Below are 6,341 nucleotides of genomic sequence, written 5' to 3' on the forward strand. Positions count from 1 at the left end.
TTCCACGTAGAACAAATTCAGGAAAGACCTACAGTGCTTTTCAAGGCTATTTTGGGAGGTAAACTTGAACCTGGCTTTGGTTTCCTCTTCACGGGACCACGCTGAGATGGGCTCACCGTCCTTAGTCGGAGCACGTAAATCTAGACAGAACCCCTGATCGAGGGCAGCGTGAGCAGGTAGCCCTATGGCCCTCCCTGTCACCCCTCCTGTCTACCCGTCCCCCACTCCAGCCACCTTCCCTGAGCTGGGGACAGCCATCCCCTGCTCCCTGGCTCAGTGGAGTCCCTTCCCCAACACACACACTCCCGGGAGGCCTGGGCAGTTTGCCCCAGGCCATTTTCTGGGGTGGGAGGCGGGCAGGGGGGGCAGGAGGCCAGTGGCGACGGCACGTGGCTCATCACGACCGCCCCTGCGTGCCAGCGCCTGCCCAGACCGCCCCAGGTCACAGAAGGAGGTCTCAGTGCTCTCCCTGGCACCCTCTCCTTACAAGAAACAGTCCCACGTTAAAAGAGAAAACCAAGTCGTAGCACGGAGACCACAGCACCCAAGTGCCTGGGAGCGGATCAGATCCTAGCCCTGCCTGTTAAAATCAGCAAGGCAAGGGGCTCGAGCCCTCTGGGGCTCAGTTTCCTCCCCCGTAAAGAGATGACTATAGGTACTTCAGGGAGTCCTTGCGAAGAACGCCGTCAGCACCGTGCCCACCACACGATGCGCACGTCAATTTGGCCACGACGGTGTGTGTTCACGAAGGATCGGGAACCGACCACTGGCTGCGAGTAGCCATGAACGCACGTGCCTGGGTGCCTACTCCGTCTTGCGGCCTGGTCCCCACCTCCGTGGCACAGAGTGCAGGAGGGGAGTCCAAGAGACAAGAGTCATGATGATAACGATGGGAAACGTTCACCGGTGCCCCACGCGGGTGTTGCCTCCTAGCCCGGGGCCCATCCCCGTCGGCGCAGAGCAGGCCTGGACCATCCACCTCGAGCTGCCGTAAGGCCCACGGACCGGGCAGCTTAACAGCCGACGTGCATTCCCTCTCAGTCCTGGAGGCTGGAAGTCCCGGGCCAGGGTCCCATCAGGGCTGGCTTCTTCTGAGGCCTCTCTCCTCGGCTGGCAGACGCCGCCTTCTCCCTGTGTCCTCACGCGGCCTCCCCTCTGTGCGTGTCTGTGTCCTGATCTCTTCCCACAAGGGCACCGGTCGTACGGCGTTGGGGGCCCACCCCAGTGAGCTCATTTCGCCTTAATTACGCCTTCAAAGTCCCTGTCTCCAAATACAGTCACGTTCTCAGCAACTGGGGGTCAGAACTTCCACCTGTGAATGGGAGGCGGGCAGGGCACAACCCGGCCCTCATGAGAGCCCACGTCCCCCAACCACGGAACTGCCACGCGGGGTGGCAGTCGCCTTTTCCGGCTGGCCCACAGCAGCCAGATGAAGCTGCAGGGAAGCGAGAGCCTTGTCGTTCACCATGGGACTCAGTAGGACGAGGCACGGTGGACATAACCCGCTTTGGGATGCACGGCACACTCCCTCTGGGGAAAGCCAGGCTGCAGGCGCGGAGGGGGGGTCTCGGCGGCCAACGCCCGGGGTTCCCAGAGCCCGTGCATTCAAGGGCACTGGCAGCTGGCAACACAGACTGTTCTTTTTGTCTTCTTTCCAGAAAAATGGACGGTTCTCCTCTCCCCCGACGCCAGTGTTTCCCGCGTGGTGATTTTTCTTTTCTTCTTGTTTTGGTCCAGAAATAGAACAAAGAAATGAGGGGTCCCTTGCGTGAGGAAGGACGTGAGAGGATGTTAAAGGGACAGGCCTGCAGAACCAGCCTGCTGGGAGCAGGGGGAGTGGGGGGCGGGCAGCAGGCCAGGCTAGGAAGACAGCAACGAAGGAACAAAGTGTATCAAGCTGCCACCAAGGGATGCTCGTGCGACTTACCTCTGCTCTGCCAGCCTGTATCAGCACTGGGGATTATGTCCATTTTGCAGATGGGAGACTGAGGCACAGAGAGGCGACAGCTCATGTCCAGGTGTCCCCGAGTGTGGGTGCTGGAGCCAGGGTTTGAAGCCAGGGCCCTCTGACCCCCAGCCCCCCAGTCTCCCGCTCACCTGGGCTGCCTCCCCCCTCCCAGGAGAGTAGCAAAGTCAGGAACTGGGGGTTCGAGGAAGGTGAGGGCAGGGAGAGGCAGTCACCTCCAGCTGTGTGTGCGTTCAGGCAGGTCACAAGCAGGTGTTTACGACTCCAGCTGTCACAAGTCCGAGTAGGCTTTTCTCTGCACGACCTCTGTCCCTTGCAGCCCAAGCCCTCCCGGGCCACCTCTGCCCCTTGCGTGGTGCCCAACACAGCAGCCTCCCCACAGATCCCTTTGGGAAACTGCCAGACGGAGACCAGCTTGGAGAGCCCCTGTCCACTGCTCTGGTCACCCCCACAGCTAACCAGGTTCAAGGACAGCTCTAGGTCTTGCCTGGGAGAAGAGAGCGGGGCGGGGGTGGAGGGGTGGCATCCCGATGCCTCCACTCCCCTTTCCCCAGAGCTGAAGGAGGGGGCGTGGTGTCTACAAGTCTCACTGGGGCCTCAGTCCTGCCTCCCGTGCCTTCAGGAAGGCTGGGCTCCCCAGCCAGGAAGAGCCATGCTTAAGCTTTGGGAACGCAAGACGACAGGCCTGAGGCAGGAACGTCTGCGTGTCCCCAGGGGGAATGCTCGGTCCCCTGTCCAGTGCCTGAGGGCCACAGACAGAGCACCGAGCAAACCTGCGCCCTCCCACAGCCCCCAGCTGCCTCGCTCGGCTCCCAGAGCTAATAGGCCCACCACCCCTCATCCTTGGCCACCAAGGCGGCCAACAGGGAACCAGCCTTTCCAGTACCCTTCTTTCTTCCCAATCCCCCAAGTTTCAATAAAAAAAAAAAAAAGATTTCTAGGGATGCCTAGATGGCTCACTCGGTTAAGTGTCTGACTTCAGCTCAGGTCACGATCTCATGATTTGTGAGTTCAAGTCCCGCGTCCGGCTCTGTGCTGACAGCTCAGAGCCTGGAGCCTGCTTCAGATTCTGTGTCTCCCTCTCTCTCTCTCTCTCTCTGCCCCTTCCCGGCTTGTGCTCTGTCTCTCTGTCTCTCAAAAATAAATTGAAAAAGGTTATAAAAAAAATTTTTTTTAAGATTTCTTGGAGCACCTGGGTGGCTCAGTCAGTTAAGCACCCGACTCTTGATTTCAGCTCAGGTTAGGATCTCAAGGTTGGTGAGTTTAAGCCCCACGTGGGGCCTCTTGGGATTCTGTGTCTCCCTCTCTCTCTGCCCCTCCCCTGCTTGTGCTCTCTCTCTCTCAAAAATAAATAAACTTAAATCAAAATAAAACAATTTTTAACAAAGATTTCCAAAACTGATGCCAACATAGCAGTGAATCCCTACTGAAGGGTTTGGAAGGGGGACTTTCTTCGTTCATAGTTTCCTTCCTCATAATTTTTAAAAGGTAACTGCTCTCCCCCTTCATGCTCTGTCTCTCTCTGTCTCAAAAATAAATAAACGTTAAAAAAAAAAAAAAGGGTGCGCCTGGGTGGCGCAGTCGGTTAAGCGTCCGACTTCAGCTCAGGTCACGATCTCGCGGTCCGTGAGTTCGATCCCCGCGTCAGGCTCTGGGCTGATGGCTCAGAGCCTGGAGCCTGCTTCCGATTCTGTGTCTCCTTCTCTCTCTGCCCCTCCCCCCTTCATGCTCTGTCTCTCTCTGTCTCAAAAATAAATAAACGTTAAAAAAAAAAATTTAAAAAAAAAAAAAAAAAGGTAACTGCTCTCTAGTTGTCAAGTCCTGGCCCCCGGGAAGGTCACCGCACACAGCTGGAAATGATTTTGTGGGTCAGGGAACAAATTGCACAGACGCCAACCCAAGCCACCGCCTGTGCCTTTCCCGCTCCTTTGCCGGCCCAGAGGACGGCGGGCTACCACCCGCTGAGTCCCGCGAGGCTCGCTGGAGGGCGGGGGGCTCTGGAAAGAAAGGGGGTGTGCTGCTGAGCCAGGGCCAGAACTGGCGCACAGACGTGACCCTGCACTGCAGCCCCGCTCCGGCGGCCGCTAGGGGCGCACAAGAGTCAGAGGCCGCTAGGGGGCGCCCAAGACGGAGGCCATCCCATCCCAGAGCCACACAGCGCGGGCCACCTGCCACCCGCCCGGCTCAAGGCCAACCTTCTGTCTGAGTCCACTCCCTTTCGTTTTCGCGACAGGCATGGTGACACGTACAGCACAGAATGGCCAAAGGACTTGTAGTGCTTAAAAGAGAGCCCGTACATGGTAGTACTCGAAGGTTTTGTTTATCGAATTCATTCATTGTACTTAGTAACTCAGTGAGCTGGGACTTCAATCAGCCATTCCTCGTGGTAGGCATTTAACATGTTAGCAGTTTGCCTGATTTCTTTCTTTCTTTCTTCTTTCTTTCTTTCTTTCTTTCTTTCTTTCTTTCTTCTTTCTTTCTTTCTTTTTCTTTCTTTCTTCTTTCAAATCACACCCAACGTAGAGGCTCGAACTTACACCCCTGAGATCAAGAGTCGCACGCTCCTCCCTTGATTTCTTATTGTCATGCCAAGTGCTACTTAAAAATAACTTCTTTCAGGGCACCCGGGTGGCTCAGTTGGTTAAGCATCCAACTTCGGCTCAGCTCATGATCTTGCAGTTCATGGGTTCGAGCCCCGCATCGGGCTCTGTGCCGACAGCTCAGAGTCTGGAGCCTGCTTCGGATCCTGTGTCTCCCGCTCTCTCTGCCCCTCCCCTGCTCGTGCTCTGTCTCTCGAAAATAAATAAGCATTAAGAAATGTTTGTAGATACCTTCTTTTATATAGAAGTAACCTATATGTTGCGGAAAATACGGGTAAACAAAACAAAATAACTAAGAAGCCTTAATTCTTACCATTCCGGTAATTTTCAACACACATTTTGGCATATAGTCTTCCACACTGCGATTTATACTTAGGCACATAGATGGTAGATAAACCAAAGAAAAAAAAAGGCTCATTGTGTTTTGTAAATGACCTTTCCAATCTACAAAAAAGTCCAAACGGTTACTACACGCACGCACAAATGACCACACGGTCTCCACCAGCTCCTAAAGTCAGCGGTTTTGTCTGTCTTGCTTACTGCTACTTATCATTAACACTCTGATGTGCAAGGCCTTGTTTTCTTCCTTAAAACAAATGCTTAGAAACAGAATTTGGGGGCGAAGGGATCCATACATGTTCTGTAAATATTGCCGGATCCATTAGGAACGTTTGCATCATGACCAGGCACCAGCACACATCACTTCCTACTTTTTCACCCTGGTGTTTGGGTTACATACATCTGATTACAGAGAAGCCAACCTTTTCCCCCCGGATTCCGGCTCTAGGAGGTTTCTCTGCAGGCGCTTTGCCCATTTACAGATTATTACACTCTGTAATCGCACTCTGCTTTGCATGTTTTCAGGAATGTGTGTTATGCACAAAATGCCTCTATTTTCTTTAGTGCTTTTTGAATAGATATTCATAAAGGAGTCTGTGGTTTTTCTCTGGGGAAAACTCTTACCAGATTTAGAGCTGTCAGGTTACTGTTACCTTTGTAAAATGAACTGGAAAACTTCCATCTTGTTCTATGCCCTGGAGCGGTTTATAAGAGCGTGAGACGTGCAGAGGAGGAAAATGGTGATATACGAATACAGATATGAAAGATATATGACAGATACAAGTATACAAAAGACGTCCTTCCTCAAGGTGATCAGGGAAATGCAGATTAAAGCGATAATGAGATACCATTTTTAGGTACCTCATGTTGGCAAAATGTTAAGAGTTATAAAATCTAGTATGACAATATTCATGGAGATATGAATAATTATAGGCTCTGGGGAGAACCTATTAGATTTTTCGATTTACCATATAACTCAGCCATTCCGCTCTAAGATATATACGCTTTTCAGGAGAACTGAAAACATATGTCCATTAAACATCTGTGCGTGAATTATTATGACAGCATTATTCATAATAGCCTAGAAGTGGAAACAACCGAATGTTCATCAGGTGATGAATGGATGAACAAATGTGGCGTATCCACCCATACCGTGAACGTCATTCATCCATAAAAAGGAATGGAGTACTGATACATGCTACGACATAGGTGAATCTTAAAGACATGCTAAGAGAAAGAAGTCAGACACAAAAGGCCACATATTAAGTGATTTCATTGACATGCAGTCTCCAGAAGAGGCCAATCCACAGAGACAGAACGTGGATCAGTGGTTGCCAGGGGCTGGGAGAAGAGGAGGTGGGGGAGTGACTGCTAGCAGGTGTGGCTTTCTTTTTGGGGTGATAATGTGAATGTTCTAGAGTTAGATAGTGGCGGTG

Source organism: Felis catus, chromosome C1, assembly GCF_018350175.1.
Source record: "Felis catus isolate Fca126 chromosome C1, F.catus_Fca126_mat1.0, whole genome shotgun sequence".
Taxonomy (NCBI): Eukaryota; Metazoa; Chordata; class Mammalia; order Carnivora; family Felidae; genus Felis; species Felis catus.